We start from the raw sequence: 23911 nt of genomic DNA, 5'->3' as shown, positions 1-23911 counted from the left end.
TTAGTGAAGTTACGTATTAAGTGCATATTATCCTGTAGATTTTTGTCTAGTAGATAAGCAAATTGTTCCTGCCCAGTGGAAAAGATAACCTGAAAGATAAAACACCAACCAGTTTGGTATATAATCTAACAAACTGACTCTATCATTCCTTTATTAAATTGATAATAAATTCCTAGCACCTCAAAACATTCTTTGAGCCTCTTTTTTTTTTTTTTTTTTTTTTAAATGTGACTATAGCAGTCTTATATTTGAAGCTCAGGAAGCAAACAACTGCATTCCAAAACCGCTAAATATGCAGGTCTTAAAAAATGAAGGTACTTTTTAAATTGCCGTATTCACTCCGAAGCCTGTCCATCTTCTTCAGCATCCCAAAGATGAAGCACATGTTCTGCTCAGCTGTAGAATAAAATGGCGAACACTCTGCACCACTGACATCACAGGACAGTTGCCTATAACCCTAGACTTCTGACACTGGGCTCCAGCTGCACTTTCTCACGGGTCATCATGCTCAGCTGCGAGAGCAGTGGTCTGAGAAACCTCTAGATCATGCTCACACTGTGCTACCGAAGTTGCGTCCACGGCCGCCTCTGGTGGGGCAAGAGCAGGCATGATGACAGACTCCAAGTTAGGGTCTCCAGTTAGTTTTCTAGAAAGCCACAGGAAGGGCTTTTCAAAGTTGTAGCGACTTTTGGCAGAAATGTCATAGTGCTGAAGGTTCTTCTTTTGGTGGAAGACAATAGATTTTGCCTTACCTTTTCTGTCCTTAATGTCTACTTTGTTGCCCCACAGCACAGTGGGGATGTTTTCATGTACTTGTACCAGATCTCTATGCCAGCTAAGCACATTCTTGTAAGTAATCCTTCATGTTACATCAAACACTATAATGGCATACCGGGCTTGGATGTCCTAGCCATCTCTCAGCCCACCAAATTTCTCCTGACCAGCTGTATCTCATACCAGGAACTTCATAGGTCCTCTGTTGGTATGGAACACAAAGGATTGGACCTCAACACTAAGGTGGCTACATGCTTCTTTTCAAATTCACCAGTCAAAAACAAAAAAACAAAAAACAAAAAACAAATTCACCAGTCAGATGATGCTTCACGAATGTAGTTTTTTCAGTACCATCGCCAACCAATACAAGTTTGAACTGGACTTGGGGTTCTCCGTGGGCAGCCATTGTGCTCTTGCTTCTAGAAGTCCCTCCAGCCCATCTGACTGAGGCTGAACCACTTTTTATATATGATTGTTTTTCTGCTTAATTATGAGTAAAATCCTAGATGTGTGTTTATGTTAAATTTGCATGAAAGTCATGATTTTACCTTTTTGAAAAACACATTCAGCAGCATAAGTAATAAAACTAGTAAATGAAGAAATGATACAATCAGTATTCTGAGTTGCTTTGCAACTCCTAATGAATGGATCTAGGCAATAATCCTTAATTGCTAATGGCATCACCTACAAAAAAGAGAGTTAGGTAATATGTACCTTGTGGTGGAAATATACCATATCTTCTATGAAGCAGTCCTGCCAAAAGTACTGACCTGGATCTGAAGATACAGGTTACTGAATGAATTAGGCTTCTGGAAAATTTGCATTGTGTTATTAATGATAATTAAAAAAAAAACAGCCCTTTTATTTTGTCCTCTCTCTGTCCCTTTCAGTCTGAGCTAGTAGTGCTCTGCTGGTGAACATTGTCGAGAACCTTGCCTTTCAGTCATGTGCGTCTAGGAATTCACTTCACTAGAAAGAGGACCCCTCCTTCACACATCTCCCTGGATATTCCTTTTTTTTTTTTTTTAAGATTTTATTTATTTATTGACAGAGAGAGACACAGTGAGAGAGGGAACACAAGCAGGGGGAGCGGGAGAGGGAGAAGCAGGCTCCCCGCCAAGCAGGGAGCCTGATGCGGGGCTTGATCCCAGGACCCTGGGACCATGACCTGAGCCGAAGGCAGACGCTTCCCCAACTGAGCCACCCAGGTGCCCTCCCTGGATATTCCTATCTCAAATGTGGCTTCTGCTCAGCTGGCTGAGGAGATCTGTGAGTGGCATGCTTAATCTTTGGTGTGTCTGAATACTTAGACCTACTGGTTTTTCTCAGTTAGTAGTGAAATTATTCAGTGACACCCTCAGTTGTTTCTCTAGAGCATGATTTCCTGGGAGTGGTCTTGTAATTTCAGCATCTCTTGCAATCTGAATAGGCTGAGGTTCCCGAAGTGTCAAGTCCTGATTCCTTTTAAATAATTCTTCCCTGAATTTCTCCCTTTCCTCTCACATTTTCTAATGAGCAGCAAGAAAAAACAAAACAGAACTATTCACACCTTCAACACTTGACTTGGAATCTCCTCCACTAAGTATCCACATTTCTCACTTAAAAGTTTTGATTTCTACAGAACGGCAGGCCACAGTTCTGCTAAGCTGTCTGCCACTCCATTACAAGGATTCTCTTTCCCAGACAATTGAGGAAAGTCTACAGAGGAAGGAAAGAACAAGACAAACAGAAAAACTGGCCTTTGAGGAAGCAGAATTAATCGAACAACCTCTCCTTCTCCCCTTCTCCCCTCTTACTGACCTACAAAAACTTAGGAACACATTGTATTCTACCCAGAGGATGAAATTCTACATAGAAAAAAAAAAAAAAAAGGAGCTGAAAGTTGCCAGTTGTGTGTTGCTCATTTTCTTCTAAGTTCTCACCAGCAGCACCTTTAATGTCTATATTCTTTCTACCAGCAGTGTGCTTATGATTTGGGGATTCTTCAAAGTGATTCATGTTTTCTCTACCATGCTCCTCACCTCCTTCTGTATCCTTCCTATAAGAATCATTATTATCCATATTTCTACTAAAGGTCTGCTTAAGTCACTCTAGGCTTTTTCTACCGTGCTCCTCAAAATTCTTCAAGGTTCTGCCACTACCAAATTCTAAAGCCACTTCCATATATTTATGGAACACCCTACAGTAGCACCCTACTCTCAGAACCAAAACCTGTATGAGTTTTCTGTTGCTGTTGTGTCAAATTACCACAAACTTGGTGATTTTTAAATTATACAAATTTATTATTTTACAGTTTTGTAGCTTAGACATCCAACATGGATCTCAGGGGGCCAAAATCCGGATGTCAGCAGAACTGTGTTCCTTTCTGGAGGCTTTAGGGGAGAACACATTTCCTTATTTTTTCCAGTTTATGGAGGCTGCCCACTTTTCTTGGCTCGTGGGTACTTTTCTCCCATCTTTAAAGCCAGCAATATTAGGCAGAGTCCTTTTCATACTGTCATCCTCTGGATTTCTCTTTCAATTCCCTCTTCTACTTTTAACGATGCTTGTGATTACTCTGGGTCCACGAGAGTAATCCAGGATGATCTCCTTGTCTTAATGGTAGCTAATTAGCAACCTTAACACCAATCTACAACCTTAATTCCCCTTTGCCAAGTAACTAAACATATTCACAGGTTCTGAAGATTAGAATGTGGACATCTTTGGGCAACCATTCTTCTACTTACCATGTATGTTCACCCTAGAAGGGGTTCCCCAGCAAGCTGCCCATTTATTGGCCACTCACACTCAAGTGAGTCTACTGTTAGCAAATGCCTGTGGATACAGACACTCTAAGTAACTTTTCTTTTTCTTTAATTTAAAATATGGAGAGACTGTAAAAATTCATTAGGTATCTGAGGAAAGTCTTCAAAGTATTGAAAAAATAAGTTAAACTGATATGGAGGAAAGAAAATTAAACAAACAACCTCGCCTCCTCTCCCCACATGCTTTTAATTAATAGCCTACAAAAATTCAAGAATACATTTGTATTTTACCCATATATCAAGAAAATATAGTAAAAAAGAATAGCAGCAAAAAGAACTCTTAGAAATTAAAAATATGCATGCAAGCATCTTTTTTTTTTAGAAACCTTGCAGTTGAAGATAAATCCCCTTGAAAATATATAAGATGGAAGATCAGTCCAAGAAGTTCTGTTTCAACTGATCAAATTTCCAGGAGAGTGCTGACAAAGTGGAGTGAAAAGTATTCCTCCCAAAATGAAATTTTAAACTAACTTTCCAGAACTGAAGGGAAACACATGTCTTGAATTAGGAAAGGCTTCTGTGTGAAAAAAGACCTTACCTTAGACATCTGTGAGAAATTTCAGAAAATCAAGTATAGAGGATTCTAAAAGCTTTTCATAAGGGAAAGTAATACGTACAATAAAACACAACTAGTTAGGGCATGTCATCAGTCAGTACCACTAGTAGATGATAGCGTAATTCTTTAAAGTTCAAAGTAAAATTAACTTTAAACCTAGAATACTTATGCCAGCCAAATTATTAGTCATGAGTGAATATGAAATTAAAGACCTTCATATATTAAGCGATTCAGAAAGTTTGTCTCTCATACACTCTTCCTCAGTCGAGGAATCAAAAATAATTGATTATACTAAGAAGAAATAGGAGGAGTAAGAGGATTATATAAATCATCTAAATCTTCATATAAATGGCAGAAAAGAAATGGAGAAAATCTAAATTTGAAATATAAAGAAAGCTATAAATACACCTTATTTTGCAACATGAAGAAAAGCATCTTTAGAACTATACGTAGCCAAGTTTAAAAGTCATTGCCGCTGGTGTGTAGAATTAGGAGTGGAGAAAGACAGCTGAGGGGGGCAAGTGATGGTTAATTCTCATAATGAAGGCTTTTTATCACTCTCTGACTTTTGTACTTAGGGTTGAGAAGAAAAAAAGATGGCGTCTGCTGGCTGGAGCCATGCAGAGGGAGAAAGGGAGAGTGTGGAGAAGGTGCCTGCCAGCCTCCATCCCAGAGAACACCCCATCAGGCCCCCAGAAGTGTGTTAATCAGATGACTGCCCTTCAGGTCAACACTCCTAGACCAGCCACTTCCTGCTGGGCCCTGCTGAGGTGAGTGAGCGCCGGAGCCCTTGAAGAGTACTTGTCAGATAGCCGCGGCCCTGTTGGTTTTCAAAGCTAGATGTTTTGGGGGTTCATGTCTCAGGTGCAGATCTTAAAAGTTGGGGATTCTTGATGTGGGGTTCAAACCCTTAGCTCCTCCAGGAGAAACTCTGGGTTTTCAGTTCCCTCTCAAGTGTGGGTGGCTGTGCTGGAAGAGGGGCTTATGGAGAGATTGTGTCCCAGCCTCTCCTGTTCCTTTTGATGTGGGTCTTCTCTCATTTTTTCTGACATGTAGAAATCACACAGTTTTTAGGTTTTTTTGCAGGGGAAGTTGTTCCATGTGTAGCTGTAGGTCTGGTGTGTTGGCAGGAGAAGGTGAGTTCAGGATCCTCTTTTGGGTCCAGCTTGACCCAGAACCCGACTTTTGTGTTTAGGGATTAAACTGAGAAAAATGATAAAGCTGAAGGAGAAGAATCAATTTTCCTTATTTGTACCATCGGTCAACATATGGGTAATTTTTATATTATGGTGCCTGTAGCTTTGAAATCTCTGGAATAAGAAGTATAGAATTAATTAGTGTACCTAAGGCTCTTTGTCACTTTAGTTTTTAAGCTAAAATCTAGCTTAAGTAGAAATGCTGTAGTGCTGCCTATAAAATGAGTATCCTAGCAACTAAAATGTATCCCAATAATTAAAGCCTCCATATCAGGAACATTTAGACAGCAAGAGAAGTAACCGAATTATCAGAAGTAGACATCTAGCCATATGTTCACGGTGACCTTATGTGAGTAGTGCACAGTCTGGGTGCGTAGTCAGTGAGAGTGGCCCTCCCGAAGCTGTCAAAAAACAACGAATTTGCTGTGCATAGTTAGATCAACCGGTTGAAACTTCCAAAGATCTTGTTTAAATTTCGTGCATGTGTGCCACGTGATTTAGGTCCAGAGTCAATATTTAAACGCATGAGCCCTGCCCTACTTGACAATTCCTTCAAATACGCCCATTGACAACAAAGTAGATTTGTTCTCACAATAGTAAATGTTGCAAAAAATGGGGGAAGTTATAAATGGAAAGGCGTCTTCCTAATGGGCCTTAAGAGCTTCTAAATCTTTTCTAATTCAGAGATTGTCAGTGACTATATACATACACCACTCAGCAGGCCACTTAACAAAGGAGTTAAACATAGAAAACTGTGAATAGCCACTGTTTTACCATAGAAAGGGGTATATTTGGGAATTAGACACTGGTAGTGAAACAACATCAGCCCAAGATTTATTTATCACAAATTGACATCATGGTTTTGATTTTGCTTTGGAAGTAGGATGGTGACTGATGCCTCTAAAAAAGCTTCAGTCCTGAAGGGGAGAAGTAACCCTAGTCATCCTTCTCTGCCCATTTTTTAGTATTGAAAGACAGTGTGGTTCTTAGTCTGGCTGTAAAAGATGGGCTTGATTGGAAGTCACCTCTGCCCCACAGTGAATTGGGTCAACATAAACTGTGAATTCAATAGCCAGTTCAGAATGACAGCCAAGTGACTGGTTACATATCATCTGGATATGTGAAGTATATCATTTCTATCAACCAACTCAGAGAGTGTAGTCAAGAGGTTCATGTGTAAATATGATCTGCTTTTAACAATTTATTTAACACAAAATAAGGGAAAATGAATTTTTTATGACTATGCAATTGAAACTTAAGACCTGTTTGAAAACAGGTTAAATGTGGATACAGCAAATTGTTCAGTGAATGCATAGATTCTGTTTGGAATTAAGGAATGCATCATGTAATTTGGAGTCACTGTCAAAGAATCAATTATAAGAGGTTCCAAACTTGCTAAAAAATAAAACATTATGGAAGAATAAAAATTATAATAAAATAGCAACTGAGAGTTTAGAAATCAGTATGGTAGCATGTGTAGGAGAAATATTGATAAGAAAAAAAAGAATTAGGTTGAGGGAACTTTAAAACTATCTGGCTGATTCTGATGGGGTAGAGAAGATCTCTAAAAATGTGGTAAGAACAAAAATATTCCTTTCAATTTTCCATTGACTGATGAATGGATAAAAAAGATATTTTATATATATATACATAAAATGGAATTATAATACAGAATATATATATATATATATATATATATACATAATACACACAATGGAATATTACTCAGCCATCAAAAAGAATGAAATCTTGCCATTTGCAAGAATGTGGATGGAACTAGAGGGTATTATGCTAAGCAAAATAAGTCAGTCAAAGACAAGTACCATATGATTTCACTCATATGTGGAATTTAAGAAACAAAACAGATGAACATAGGGGAAGAGAAAGAAAAATAAAATAAGTTAAAAACAGAGAGGGAGGCAAACCATAAAAGACTCTTAGCTATAGAGAACAAACTGAGGGTTGATGGAAGGGAGGTGGGAGAATGGGCTAAATGGGTGATGGGCATTAAGGAGGACACTGGTTGGGGTGAGCACTGTGTGTTCTATGGAAGTGATGAATCACCAAATTCTACTCCTGAAACCAATACCATACTATATGTTAACTAACTTGAATTTAAATGAAAAAAAATTCCTTTCAATTAGATTTACATATTTACACTATTAAAGTATCTTTTTATTGTTTATTTTAGAAACTGGAAGACATGAATGCCAAAATATTACCAATATAATTTGAAAAATGAATTTGGTTAATATCATATATCCTTTTCAGAAATACAGCTACCATCCTATTCTACTATGATTTCCCATTTTGATCTCTAATACTTGAAACATTGTTAACCTGTGATTTTCTTTTCTTTAATATAATAATCTAGGCTACAAAATGAGTTGTTTTTTTTTTTTTTTTAGCAGTATCTGAAATGTACACATTGCACTGTGGGAAGTGACATTCAGTGTCAGAGTAAAGTCTAATGTACAATGTTTCTTTATGGGTTAATATTTTATGGATTTTTTTCCCCTGCAGTTAAAACATGGCATGTGAAGTTTTGGCAAAAAGAGAATTATTTAAAATTTTTTGAAACATAGTTTTCTTTTGCAATGGGTGGCTATTACCAGGCATTGCACATAATTAGGCCAGAGGATTCATTTTGTAAATGTAATTCTCTGTGTAAGAAAACTGCCAAGACTTTTTTTTTTTTACATTTTATATTAGAAAAATTTACACAAAGCAAACAGAATAGTGTACCCACCACCCAGCTTAAACAATTATCTAATAGTTTGGTCATTTTAATTTTGTCTCTCCCCCCATTTTTACTGGTTTTTTTAAATAGTTTTTTTTAGGTAAAATTTACTACATTGAAATGTACAAATGTAACCCATACCCTATCAAGATGTAAAATATGTCTGTCATCGAGAAACTTTCCTTATGTCCCTTCCCTGTCAGTCATTGGCCCCCATCCCTGCCAGGTATTAATTTTGCCTGTTCTAGAACTTCAGGTGAATATAATCATACAGTTTCCACTTATCTGCACTGGCTTGTTTCACACAGCATAATGTTTATGAGATTCATCCATGTTGTTGTATATATTAGTGATTCGTTCCTTTTCACAACCGAGTAGTGCTCCGTGGTAAGAATATACCACTATCTGCTTATTTACTCTTCTGCTGATGGACATTTGAGTTACTTCCAGTTTCGGGTATTAGGAATAAATCTGTTATAAACATTTTTGTATAAATCTTTGCATGAGCTTATGTTTTTATTTCTCGTTTTGTATGCCTAGGAGTAGAATTGCTGAGTCAAAAGTAGGAGTATGTTTACCATGATAAGAAACTGCTAGGCCTTTCTCCATTTTACATTCCCACCAGAAGTGTATTAGTGTTCTGCTAGCTACTCTTATTCTTACCAATAATTAGTGTGGTCAGTATATTTAATTTTAGCCATTCTAGTGGGTGTATGGTAGCCGCTTGTTACTATTTTAATTTGCATTTTCTCCATGACGAATGATGTTGAGCACTTTTCATTTGCTGATTGGCTATTCAGATAAGTTCACATGTGAACTCTTGGTTTAGTGTTTTTTTTTTTTTTTAAGATTTTATTTATTTATTTGACAGAGAGACACAGCGAGAGAGGGAACACAAGCAGGGGGAGTGGGAGAGGGAGAAGCAGGCTTCCCGCCGAGCAGGGAGCCCGATGCGGGGCTCGATCCCAGGACCCTGGGATCATGACCTGAGCCAAAGGCAGTCGCTCAACCGACTGAGCCACCCAAGCGCCCCTAGTTTAGTGTTTTGTCCATTTTTTTTTTTTAAAGATTTTATTTATTTATTTGAGAGAGAGAGAATGAGAGAGAGAGAGCACATAAGAGGGGGGAGGGTCAGAGGGAGAAGCAGACTCCCTGCTGAGCAGGGAGCCCGATGCAGGACTCGATCCCGGGACTCCAGGACCATGACCTGAGCCGAAGGCAGTCGCTTAACCAACTGAGCCACCCAGGTGCCCGTGTTTTGTCCATTTTTAAAATGGGGTTGTTGGCCTTATTTATTGGTAGTAGTTACTTATACCTTCTGGATAGAAGGCCCTTTTCAGATTTATGTTTCACATTTACAAACATTTTTTTGATGGGATAATTATAACGAAAATTTATAATTTTAAGTTTTTGCTTTCTATGTCCTAGGAAATCTTTTCCTTTCCAGAGTCACAAAGATATTCTTTTATGATTTCTTCTAAAAACCTCATAGCTTAAGCTCTTGGATTCCAATCTGTGATCTTTCTTGGAATAATTATTGTGTATGATATGAGGTCATGGTTAAGATTAATTTTTTTCTACATGGATATTCAATTGCTCTTCCCCATTTCTGTAAAGACTTTTCTTTCCGCATTGAATTGTTTGGTGCCTTTGTTGAAAAGCAGTTATTCGTATAACTTTGTGCTTGCTTTTGAACTCTGCCTGCTCCATTTATTTATTTGTCTATCCATATGCCAATGCCACATGACCTTGGTTAAGTCTGGTAATACAAATCTTCCAAATTTGATTCTCAATTTCAAGATAGTAGAATATGGTTAAACATAGTTTTGCCTGTAGCTAGCTTCCTTCTCATATTTATATACTTATATATGTTTTTAAAATAATCTAAATTGATAAGTATTCATTTTAGAAACTTTGGATTCCAGCTAAAGACACATAAGGAATTTGTGAAAATTACTACTAATCCTCACTGAACTTGAACATATCTAGAGCACATGCAAAAACATTATGAATAAGGACAAGTCTATACCTAGAGTTGGCAGGTGAACGATACTGTCAATTAGTCTGGTCTTTTAATTGCAGGGCTTTAAACAATGTTGAGCTGGGATACACACACACACACACACACACACACACCCACCCACCCACCCATCCATGCGGAGATTTAATCAACAAGAGCTAACATTGTCTTGCTATTCAAAAAAGCTTTGAGGGGCACCTGGGTGGTACAGTCAGTTAAGAGTAGGACTCTTGGTTTTAGCTCAGGTCGTGATCTCAGGGTGATGAGATTGAACCCTGCATCGGGTTCTGCACTCAGCAGGGAGTCTGCTTGAGATTCTCTCTCCCTCTCCCCTCCTGCTCATGCTTGCTCTCTCTCTCTCTAACATGAATAAATAAGTCTTTTTATTTTTTAAAAAGCTTTGATATGTCAAACTGGGTTATTAGTATGTCCTTTTGGTGAGAATTCAGAAAAGAGGAAAGCATTAGTGGGATTCTGATTGTATCTGCCTTAGCTTAAATTCTTAAATTCTACTTGATTGAGAAAAATCAGGATCCATTGGGTTTTAAACGTGATGACTTAAAATTCATAAAATAAATATTGCCTCTGTGCCTGTGAGTTTGGAGAAAAATGGAGGAATACACTCTAGGCTGTTAGCATGAAAATGTAGTGGCCTGTATTAAGTATTGAAGGAAGAGTCATACCACATGGGAAAGCATTACTCTACCTGAAAAATTTCTATTTCTGTATATTTAGGAAAGTCCAGAGTTAGCTGCAGTCCTCTCCATCTGGCGCTTCACTATTAAGAGTTTGTTGTCACTACCCTCTTCCCTTTTTATTGAGCATATGGATCCAAGAGTTAGCTGGGGGTAATGAGCTGCCATGGTGCCAGTAGCCTCTTCATTACCCAAAGGCTTGGGATCTGCTCTTTGTTCCTATGTCTTTGAGTTTCTAAGTTTGGGGGGATTCTTCTTGATTCTTTTATGGGTATATTTTCTCTTCCCAAAGGCTAGATCATGGAACTTATAACACCTTCCCAGTTTTTAGCAATGGAAGATTTTTTTTTTCACCTGTCTTTGAGTATTTCTTTGGTCATCAATGTAGAAAATTGGGGTTTGGGTAGGTTAAAAACATCAGTTCTTGCTATCAGTGAAAGTCACTTATCCATGTTCTGTAATGTGCATGGAAGACTTTCCATATACAATTAAATACCTGTGGTAATTCCTGAACCTGGGCCAAAACCAAGAGTCAGACACTCAACCACCTGTGCCACCCAGGAGCCCCTGGGATGCTGCTCTTAAGAAGGATGACTAGGAGTATCAGGGAAATCCATTCCATTTGTTTATAGATTTTGCAAACACCCCGAGATCTAGCAGTGGAGCCTGCAAGGCATGCTGGGTCTGTGTAAGGTCTTCCTTGGTCTTTCACTGGCATCTCACCGTAGTTCGGACCAGTCTGCACTGTCTCTGCATCAGAGTTCTTCACAGAGCACTGACGAGGCCCGCAAGTCACGTAAGGACATGCGTCACGGGGGAGAGGAGAAAACTCTTCTAAATGCTGTGGAGCTTCAGGTGAGGTGAGAACGGAGACCTTGCTAATGACCTTGAAGAGTCGTTTTGGGGGATTATGGGGATATTGGACTAATTGCACAGCGCTCAAGAAAGTATGGAAGAAGAGGAATTGGATAGAACAAGATAATGGTAAAGAGGAAGAGCGAATCTTCCCCAAAATGTCTTTCTAAACTGGAGAAAAGCACGACTGAGAGAAAACCTGAATCAATATCCAGTCTTACATTTTGAATGACAAAGAGATGAAAAAATCATGAAGAAGTCACAAAAAATAGAAACAATATAGTTGATTATAATAAAATGCTATAAATTCTCTAAGTATTTTTATTATTTGCTCACTCATGTTTACTCCTATTTCTAAGGAGAACAGCTGTAGTGGGGAGCCTGCATTATATATGGGCTTTGGGTAGGTAGATATCATAGTTAGATCATTCAGAAAAATAATAAAACTTGTGATGTGAGATTTAAATAAGTTAGTTTAACTGACTGGATTTTCAAGGTAATAAAATGTTGCCCCCATCCTTGTGCTTTGTGTACCTGCTGATGTTTGGGGGGTCATGAAAGTAATGCCAGGTATTATTTTTTTATGTTCATTACTCTGCAGTGAAATGAAGTGAATGGTCAGAATGAGGATGTTAGAATAATCATATTTTATTTGAATTATGGCTGTATTAAATGCATTCCATTATTATAAAACATCACCCAATGTTGCATTATTCTAGTCACTCGGTAGTAAATGGAAAAGCAATTCATAATTAAATTAGTGAAACCTAGCACCAGGCTGACCTTTCAGTAATTCATTTTATGGCTGAACTGTAAGATAGACATAAAATGCTGTATGATCTTTGACATATATTATGGATTTAAAGAAATTAAATGGAATTAATGTAATACACATGCAGTTGAAAGAGTGTGGAGATAGGAGTATTTTTATGTTTGACCTTGCTAATTGTTAGGCAGTGAAATAGGCTATTAACAGAGAATCACTGAGTTGCCATAACTTTGCTTAGGACAGGGACTAGAGCTAGAGGAAAGGCCTTAGTTGAAGGTTCTATTAAAATCTATCATGCTTTACTCCTGACCTGTGGTTCAAATTCAAAGTATAAACAAAAGGGGAATGTCTAGGTTTTGCTATTAGCTTAGGTCTTTGAAGAGGTTTCTAAAACTTATTTCCTGTTTAGACTAGTTCATTAAGAACCCGTTATATTGTATCATAAGAGGCAATTGTCATTAATGACCCACTTTTCTTTATGTCTACACATTTACTTTCTGTTTACAGGTATGCATATCAGTACTAAATATAAGTACTAAATATGAATATGAATTAGATTTGTATATGATAATAAAAACTTTAGAATAATTCCTATTTTAGGACTGAGACCATGTTACTGTGATTGTCTCTTGGTAAATGCTCCGGCTGAGGTTTTTTAAACCTTGGGCTAAATAAAAACTGATTTCATTTCCCCCCCGCTTTTCAAAATGTCTTTAATGGGACATGGGCAGAAATGACAAAGGGCTTAACACTGGTTGTTTAACTTGCCCACTTGAAAAATAAAATGAGCCCTGATTCTGCCTGGGTTGGTGAAAGATTTAGACAAAATTTCTTTGCATCTCTTTCCAAGAATTTTCAGCTTAAGCTAGATACTAAGGCCACTCTTGAAAATGTTACACCAGTGCCTCTTAATCCCGGCTGCACGTTAGCATCACTTGGGAAGCTCTATGAAAAAATAATGGTGGCTTCACTTTGGTTCTTTCTGTGCTCTTTACCTGGCAGGCTCTTCCCCAAGTTATCATCACGGGGATTAGCGCCTCACCTCCTTCAAATCCTTCCTCAAAAGTCATTTTCTCGGGTGCCTGGGTGGCTCAGTCGTTAAGCGTCTGCCTTCAGCTCAGGTCATGATCCCAAGGTCCTGGGATCGAGCCCCACATCGAGCTCCCTGCTCCGCAGGAAGCCTGCTTCTCCCTCTCCCACTCCTGCTTGTGTTCCCTCTCTGTGTGTCTCTCTGTCAAAAAATAAATAAAATCTTAAAAAAAAAAAAAGTCATTTTCTCAATGAACAGCCCCATCACTGCCCCCTCACCCATATCTTAGTTCCTTCCCTTCCAGTATGTTTTTGTGAAGTGACCCATCTGTATTTTTTTGCTACTCTTCCAGTATGTAAAATAGTACCTGGAGCATAATAAGCACTCAGTAAGATTTACTGAATAAAGTGAATGAATGATGCGGAGTATGTGGGGAGTGACAGCCAAATAGAGCCGTGTCTAAATGAGGTAAAATATGCGGATGTGCTCCTTGACTTCCGGTCACCAGTTTCAAGAAATCACTTGATGCCCTTGTTAAAAATAAAGATTTTTCTATCTTTTTTCACCGGTGTAATAGAAGTTAACTTCTTTAAAACGTGATACAGCATTGTTATTTTAGCTAGATTTTTAAAAGTATTACTACAAGTTGAACATGTTTCTTAGCTGTGAATATTTCCAGTGTTTGTACTTCATTTTTTTTCAACGACTTTGCCAATGTATCTATTGGGATTTTAGCCATGTTCTTAAGAAGCATTTTCTACATTAGGTGAATGACCCTTTTTACCCTACAGGTATTTTCCCACTTTCTCATTAGTTTTCGTGGGGTGTTTTTGATATGCTGAATGTGTAGTATTCATATTAACCATTTTCAGAATTCTACCATTGTTCTTAAACTTAGAACTTAGTTTTCTTCCAGCTGTAGAGTCTTCCACTATTATTATGGTTTATTTTCCCACAAATAACTTTGTTGAAGATCTAAACATTTTTTTCCTCTTATGGAGGTAGCGAATACTGCCAATACTATACTTATTGAATAATATTATTTTCTGAATATTTGGCATGATATTCCTGCCTCCATTCTATATAAAATTAATAACAAGGGATTATATACATTTAAGATATAGATACAGATAGATTCTGTCTGATAGATTGTAGTTCTTAACCTTTTTTTTTTTTTAAAGATTTTATTTATTTATTTGAGAGAGAGAGAATGAGAGAGAGCAAGCACATGAGAGGGGGGAGGGTTAGAGGGAGAAGCAGACCCCCTGCTGAGCAAGGAGCTCGATATGGGACTCGATCCCGGGACTCCAGGATCATGACCTGAGCCGAAGGCAGTCGCTTAACCAACCGAGCCACCCAGGCGCCCGATAGATTGTAGTTCTTTTACTCTCTGCACAGACTAAACTATCACAGTTATAGCTTTATAGTATATTCATTACCTGACAGAGAAATTAAACTTTTTTTCATTTTTCTTCAAAATTTTAGCTAATCCAAAATGTTTTCCTCTAGTATTTAAAAATAATTTTTGTTAACTTAAAAAATATTTACAAGTTTAGTGTTTCACATTAAACTTTTAAATTATTTTGAGATAAATGGACATCTTTACAATATTTAATATGTTCATTAAGAACAAGGTCTTTCTTCTCCAGGCATGTACGTCTGATTCATACTTGAGAGTGCTTTTTGTAGTTTTCTTCGTCTAAGACCTGTGGGATTTCACATTACTATCAGTCACCCACGCAAAAATGCATTTGGCTTGCACTCTTAACACAATATATTCTCCTCCATTGCATTTTTTTTTTAAAAGTCCTTCAAACTTCTCTTCACTGTCCTTACTATTTACTGCTATCTTTTTCTCCACTTTTCCCCCTCCCTAATACAGACATTCAGAATGGTTAGGGGACGCTTATTATGTCCTAACATCACTTAGCTCTGTCATGTCAAAAGTGACAAATAGATACCATTCTTGAATCAGCGAAGGATAATCATGGTTTCTTTACTATGATGGAGAAGTCATAGAAAGTGATTTGTCCACCGTTATTATTCAAATATAGTAAGATTTATTTCACAGATTCTCAGTACAATATAAAATCTGATAATAAATCATTTAATATTTTGCTTCACTTACCAAGCAAATTACTAGCTATTTTCCCTCAGCTCACCAAGATAGATATTACATTTTACAATTTGCATTGCTTTTTATTGTAGGTGTAAAAATGAAATTCCTGAAGATTTATAATGACGAGATAAATACAGTGTAAAAACAGAAAGGGTTCAAGCTTTATGACACACAACTTAATTCAAGGTTATGAAAATAGAAATATTGAGGCTAAATAAACATCGTTCATAATCATATATTATGATAACACAAATAGTCTGGTGAAAAGAATTTGTTTTTACAAACTTAAATCTGAAGTATTTTCTGTTTAAATAATATGTTTGAACTAGTACAAAATTTGGCAAAAAAGAACATTTTTGCAGGGCACATACATACAATTTTATGATAGAAACATTAAAGGTTTTGGGGGCACCTGGGTGGCTCAGTCATTAAGCATCTGCCTTCGGCTCAGGTCATGATCCCCGGGTCCCGGGATCGAGTCCCACATTGGGCTCTCTGCTCGGTGGGAAGCCTTCTTCTCCCTCTCCTGCCCCTGCTTGTGTTATCTCTCTCGCTGTGTCTCTCTGTCAAATAAATAAATAAAATCTTAAAAAAAAAAAGAAACATTAAGGGTTTTCTCTCATAGGAACTCTAAGACATCTTTTATATCCTCAAGTCTACTTCATAAATAATACAACTTTACCCAACTTTTTATATCTTTAAATTTTTTAATGGAAAATTTCAAACATATAATGCACTAAGATTTGGAGAGAACCCATGCATGGGAACAGGAAAACCAGGTTAGCGTGGATTACAGAGAACTCCCTTAAAGAAGTGAGAGGATAGTTGAGTACAGATATTAGGCATTATCCCAGCATCACTTAGTTGCAATTTGAAATTATGGTAAGTGGAAAAATTTGTGTATAAATATCTCCTTGTGTGAAGAAACTCATAAGTCAAGTTTATAACAAAGTCACGGCCTGTTTTTAGTTTTAAGGATTCCCAGCGCCGTCATATGTTGGATGGGAAACTTCTCTTTGGCAGTCCATAACTCAGATAGAGGTGAGAGACATATCCTACACTGGGTAAATAAAAATGCTTCATTTTTAATAATGATAATCACAATTCTATTATTTTAGCCACAGAAGCACAGAACCATCTATCAGTTCTTATAATTGTAGGAGTCCCTGGAGAAGTAACACACCTCTTCTGATGTGTAGGTTGGAAGATAAACTGATTAATGGCAGTTGGAGTATTGTCTGCATCCAAAGGAGTGACTGCTGCTACCAGTGGTTTACTAGGTACAAAATACATTTACATAGTCATTTTCGCCTAAAAAGTTCAAATCACTTGAGCACAGTTTGTCATTTCTTGTTAGAACTTTTTGGTAAAGTCAGAAAGCAATGGAGCCCTAAACATATCTTTATCATTCTTGAAAATGAACACGTAGGCCTTGAGTAGACATGAGTGGGAGGTGGAATGATGGCTGGAACAGCTGCCCTTGGAGGCTTTTGTTTCCCCATTTTTCATTTTGATATAGTCTAAGGCAGATCTATTGGTAGAATGGTTCTGTTTGTCCAGACCTGTTCATTTATAGGTCTGATTCAGCTAGGCAAATAGGTGCTGATTCAGCTAGGCAGTCCCTACCCCCCACTTTCTGTGGGGACCTTCCTCCGCTTCAGGAAATGCCTAAGTTCATAGGTGACACATGGTAGTAGTGATGGTGTTAATCAACCAGGTACTATTCTGGAAATATAGATTCCAAAGGGCCTAATAGCCACTTGGTCCTCTGGATAAACTGTATCTTCGGATGTCCCTGATTTCACACAATAAATTCTGTCCCTTCAGGTCAAATAAGACAAATTTAAATGTCATCCGTGGTCATTCACTCTTCTTGCTGTTTCCTGCTGGCTTTAGGTTTTGCCTGGTAGAAGGCCCTAGTGTTTTTAAGAGTTCGAAGCCTGCATTCAGTCTTGGAAGTGACTGTAAAGTCTGCAGAGTTCTAGGGATTTTCCTCAGAGCAGAAAGCAGTTGGTTCCTTACTGGGTTTATGACTCTTAACATAATTCTGGTATCTTGGAGATAGGGAGCAGTTCCTTTAATTCAGTCCCAAGTTAGGAATTTGTCAGGCTGAGGACATCTGGTAGGGGGTTGTCCATCCCTCAAAGTCCCTCAAGTTTATCTGTAAGATTGTAAAGAAGAAAATGTCCACTTTGTGTTTTAGCAATTTTACCATCTTAATCTCTGCTATGAGAGTCGGTTATAGCAAGGGGATATAAATAAATAACACCTCCTTTTGTGTTTACTCATTCACCAAGCCTTTACTGACACTTGCTATAATCAAAACATTATCCTCTGTACTCTGGGAAAGCAGATCACTAACACTTATTTTCTCTTCTGGAAAAAGAGAGAGAGGGGGGGAGAGGGAGAAGCAAACAGGTAAATATAAAGCAGAATGTGATAAATCTTGTAATTGAGAAAGAAGCAGCAAAAAATATAAAGAGAATTAATTCCAGTTTGGGAAATCAGAGAAAACATATGAAAGAGGTAATTTTGAGTTCAGCCTTGAAAGGTCATTGGTGGAGAAAAGGTGGCGAGGATCTATAAAGGTGAAAGGGAAAACTCATGAGCAAAAGTGTGGAAGTGTGCAAGCCCACAGAATGGTTAAGATCCAGAAAATTGCTGGATAACATGGAAAGGGAAGAACATGTAGCAGATACTGATATTGGAGAAAGCAGATGGAAAATGGGTATAGTGACTTCCACATACCATCATGAGGATCTGGCATTTGGCCTTAGGCCATAAAGAGCTATGGAAATGTTTTGGAGAAAGGAGTGACATGTTCTGATTTGTCTAAAGAGAATGACTCTCCTAAATATTGGTGTAGCAGAGGCTGAGAGATTAGTCCTGAGGCTATCCCATAGTGTAAATAAGAGAGGCCGAGATTCAAAAGGAGTGTAAATAAGTCACCTCCTTCCCCTAAGGTATAAAGAATTCAGCAGAGGATGATCAGTCTACATAAGGAGGAATATGGAGGGTGTAGGAAGGACTCACTTTAGGTTCCTTCAACCTTCTTAATGAAGTAGCCAACAAGGAAATTGGATAAGAGGTTAAGTTTGAAGGTTTCCAGGAGTGGTTTGGGAAAAAGAACCTAAAACAACTAATTAAAATGTGATTTGGTCAAGATTCTGCTAAAAAATACAGTGCTATCTCAATTTAGTGTAAAAATGGGTCAGCCAATCTTCTGAAATTCAGGATGGGGGCTCGTGGGTGGGAAGAAGCAAGGGGACACTGAATCAGTGTACTGGCCACATAGAAAACATATATCATAGCTATAGATTTCAGGGATAAATTTTTGAGAAGAGACTCCATTTGTCCATGAGTGGAAACAGCAGGATTTACTCACTGGTGAATAGCAAGACTTCTGTTGAGGAGTAGCTCTGGCCTTGAGATCTCTGAACTTTCAGGCTACCTGGTACACCCCTCTCTGTGCTTTTCCTTCCTACTTCTTCCCCCTGTCCTCTTGGGCTGCCCAGTTCAGTGTGTTCTAGCCTTTAATTATTATTTTTAATTGAGAAGTAGACAAGATATAGATAAAATGAATGACTGCCTCATGGTAGAAAACACTCATCTTCGTATTAAGGTCTTATGATGAGGAGCAGCAAGTGGACAATGGGGAGGGGGGGAGTCAGAGGGAAGATGCTGCCATAGAATGGTGTGTTTGTCCCTGTTCAAGTGAGAGGGAACTAAGATTATATGGACCTCCTATGACTAGTCACTGTGTGTAGCACTTTACATACATTATCTCTTCTAAGTCTCAAAACAGTTTCACAAGGTAGGTGTGAATATTCCCATTTTACAAATACTAAAATTAAAAACTGGATGTGTTAGAATGCATCCTCAAGCATATCTGGCTGGTTAGTAATAATACTGATGTTTGGACAAAGTCCATTTGATTCAAAAGACCATGCTCTTTCCACTATACCACACTGTCATCCATGTGTATTCCAAGCTTATCCTAAATTTTGGAGCATTTTTTAGTAAAATGATTTATTTATATGTTCTGATATACTCTTATTTTTTAGGGTCCTATTACTGTAAAACTTTGAAAATGTTTCCAAGAAGAGACAAAATGGTGATTATTGTTATTGCCAAGACTCATGCAATGGGAGTTCACTGAGATTTCATTAGTACCCTGTCTGTTAACCCTATTGGCCCTAAAGAGAAAAAAGTTCAGTGAAGTAATGCTCACATTGATTCCTAAGCTGCTTGGGACCACATGAGTCAACTGTGATTTTAAAAACTTCTGCTAGGAAAATAAACCAGCTAAACTGCTGAGTGCGTTGGTATAAGACTTCCCTCCCCTCTGAAGTGCCAATATTGTAGATTTCTTCTTGAGGAAACCTAACATTATCAGGCTGTAGCAAGACTATTCAACTTCCCATAAAAATTTCTTTGTAGCCTCGCTACAGTGAATCATACTCCTTTATTTCCAATAAAACATTTGCAGACAGAAATCATATTCAGATTTAATCATGACACCATAGTGTCCCTTCTGTAGAGGGTCCTGGGTCATTGATGTATATTAACTGATTATCCATCAGTGGTTTGGTCTAGTAATCCCTCCAAATGCTTCCTTATACCTTAATATAATCATGGTAAGAAAGCCATGCTTTAAAATGAGGTGTTAAACTTCCTAGCCAAAAACACTAGATATCTAGAAAGGCTTAGGTATTTGCACATATAAGAAAAAACTACACCGTTCACCGAGGGTACTGTGTACCCTTGGCAATACTGATATACTAGGAAGGAGCAAGATGTGCAAAGCAAAGAGGCTGGATTCACGCAGGGCCAACACTCATCAACCTTGACTAGCATGAAAGAAATATTCAGTGATATCTTATGAGTAACCTTATGATCTTTAGCATCCTTGCAGATGAAACTACCTTATGACTGTCTCAGGAATGCTGCTGAGAATATGTGCATGAAATTGCTCAGTACATGTCTCACAGTTCTGATTTCAAACTGTTCATTCTCTGGTTTCTATTTCCTTCTAGAACAGCTTGCTTTTTAGCCAAGAGGGATGGCATCAGAATACTCTGATCCTTGGTTTTCCAGTGATTTATGGTATCCTCCAGGTTTACAGTTCTTTTTTTTTTTTTAAAGATTTTATTTATTTATTTGAGAGAGAGAGAATGAGAGAGAGCACATGAGAGGGGGGAGGGGCAGAGGGAGAAGCAGACTCCCTGCCGAGCAGGGAGCCCGATGCGGCACTCGATCCCGGGACTCCAGGATCATGACCTGAGCCAAAGGCAGTCGCCCAACCAACTGAGCCACCCAAGCGCCCCAGGTTTACAGTTCTTTTGTTAATTCATTCAGTCAGCTTCTTGTAGGGCTTAGGAACTGGGGTAGGTGCTATGCGAACAGAGATAAATAAAACTATTGATTGTAGCCTCATAAGACCCATTTCAGATTTCTGAACTCCAAAAAAGTATGATGATAATTTTATGTTGTTTTAAGCCACTAAATTTGTAAAAATGATTTATAGCAGCAATAGGAAACAAATTCACCTTCCTTTTCCCTTAAACTTGCCTTTCTGAATATTTCAGCATACTCAGTACAGTAAGCCAATCAGTCATTTTTGCTGGAAATTGACACTTTTAATCAGTTTTGTCCTAAATTTGATTTGAACGTGTGCACATTTAATTAACCTCTTGAATGTATGAATCATATCATTGTCATATCTACTAAGATCTGAAGAAAAAGCCGTCTAGTAATATTAATTATGTGAGAGGATGACTTTTTTTCATATTTGAATTATGTCCCATTATTTGGATTATCTTGCTTGTATGATTATTAAGGATTAGAAAGCATTGTGTAGTGTGATTTATGTTAATAAAGATGTGCTATGGGATACCTCACATTTTATTAAATAACATTTATTATAAGTTAAAGAGAAATATTACTCTAAATACATATTGTAACCTTAAAAATCTGTGTGTTTTTCTATTTGTAGAATGACAGTATTTCAGTTTTCATGATGGACCAAAATAATTGGATCTGTATCCAAGGATGATGATGTTTCTGACTGACTTTATGATAAAATGAAATATAGGGAAACTCTTATGTTAAATTGCTCTAATGCTTGTCATCCAGTAGTAGACCTAGTAACATTCAACTGAAATGGGAAACATAATGGATCTTGAGATATATAGGTATATTGATATATACATCATGTATATATATGATCCCAATATATATTCTTTTAATACTCCCTATATTTCATTTGTTCAGGGCAACCCCCTATTTTTTAAAAATTTTTTATTGTTATGTTAATCACCATACATTACATCATTAGTTTTAGATGTAGTGCTCCATGATTCATTGTTTGTGCATAAAACCCAGTGCTCCATGCAGAACATGCCCTCTTTATTTATTTATTTATTTATTTATTTAAAAGATTTTATTTATTCATTTGAGAGAGAGAATGGGAGAGAGATCACGAGAGGGGGGAGGGTCAGAGGGAGAAGCAGACTCCCTGCTGAGCAGGGAGTCCGATGCGGGACTCGATCCTGGGACTCCAGGATCATGACCTGAGCCGAAGGCAGTCGCTTAACCAACTGAGCCACCCGGGCGCCCAGAACGTGCCCTCTTTAATACCCATCACCAGGCTAACCCATCCTCCCACCCCTCTCCCCTCTAGAACTCTCAGTTTGTTTTTCAGAGTCCATCGTCTCTCATGGTTCGTCTACCCCTCCAATTTCCCCCACTTCATTCTTCCCCTCCTGCTATCTTCTTCTTCTTCTTTTTTTTTCTTAACATATATTGCATTATTTGTTTCACAGGTACAGATCTGTGATTCAACAGTCTTGCACACTTCACAGCACTCACCATAGCACATACCCTCCCCAATGTCTATCACCCAGCCACCCCATCCCTCCCACCCGCCCCCCACTCCAGCAACCCTCAGTTTGTTTCCTGAGATTAAGATTTTCTCATATCAGTGAGGTCATATGAATCATGTTTTTCTCTGATTGACTTATTTCATTCAGCATAACACCCTCCAGTTCCATCCACGTCGTTGCAAATGGCAAGATTTCATTCCTTTTGATGGCTGCATAATAGTCCATTGTATATATATACACCACATCTTCTTTATCCATTCATCTGTTGATGGACATCTTGGCTCTTTCCAGAGTTTGGCTATTGTGGACATTGCTGCTATAAACATCGGGGTGCACATACCCCTTCGGATCCCTACATTTGTATCTTTGGGGTAAATACCCAGTAGCAGGGCAACCCCCTATTTTGATTAATGAGAACTCTAATAGTCATATGGTGGTGATTATGATAAAATAACATACATATAGAGTCAGGACTCTAACGGATGAAATCCCAAGGGGGAAGAAATCCCACAAAGAAACATAAAACAACGTGTCCTCCTCAACTTTGTTTCTGGAAGAAGGGGAAAAAAATTCTTTTTATTCTTCATAATCTCAAGCCAGCTGTCACCTAAGAGGGAACAAAATTCAGATGATTATGTTAGATCAAAGACCTGAAGAAAGTCTGAAAATTTAGTTTAAATTAAAATCTAATTGTTAATACTGGAGACTTCTGATCTCTGGAGAGGAAAGCCTTAAATGTAAGCTTCAGAGAATTTCCATGGATACAGGTTTTCCAGAGGAAAATGAGCTCACAATCAAACATCTCAAATAAAAAAAGAGAGAGAGAGAGAGAGAGAAAATAAGACACTATGAATAAGAGTCATTAGAAACAACAACCAGTTCATCCACAGAGTCTATAGTTACTAGGTTTATCACATGCAGGATATAAAATTAGTATGTCTAACACATTTAAAGAAATAAAAAACAGAAAGAAGAATATATGTAAGGAAAGAAGAATATATGTAAGGAACAAGAGACCATTAAAAGTAACCAAGAAGATTTTGGTGAACACAAGTCCATGAGGCTTTTAAAAATAAAAAAAAATAATATCTGAGTTTAGAAACTCAAAGCAGGGGCTAAGAATCATAGCAAAGTGGAAGAGGGAATTAGTGAATTAAAATTTAAATATGAAAAATGTACTCAAGATGCAGCCCAAAGAAACTTAGAGAAAACATCACTGTTAATGATGAAACAATTAAAACTTTCCTGTAGAGAGTGAGAATAGTCAAGAGTGCCCACAATGTTACTTCTCTTCAGTGAACTGGATATTCTAACCAGTGCTGTACACTGAAAAGAAAGGAAGGAAGGAAGGAAAGAAGAATAGATAAATACATTACAGATTTAAAGATTGGAAAGAAGAATTTAAATTATCACTGTGTATGTAGAAAATACAAAATAATATCAAATGCTTTATCTGACTTAGTAAGGAA

General features: G+C 37.7%; 1 pseudogene; it reads right to left on the bottom strand.

Moving 5' to 3' along the window:
* Positions 1-492: 492 nt before the first annotated feature.
* Positions 493-1180, bottom strand: LOC123850284 (GTP-binding nuclear protein Ran-like; annotated as a pseudogene).
* Positions 1181-23911: the final 22731 nt, after the last annotated feature.

Source organism: Mirounga angustirostris, unplaced genomic scaffold, assembly GCF_029215605.1.
Source record: "Mirounga angustirostris isolate CCGP_5_RB_7025 unplaced genomic scaffold, mMirAng1.0.hap1 SCAF_15, whole genome shotgun sequence".
Lineage (NCBI taxonomy): Eukaryota > Metazoa > Chordata > Mammalia > Carnivora > Phocidae > Mirounga > Mirounga angustirostris.
This window is presented reverse-complemented; position numbering and strand designations above follow the sequence as displayed.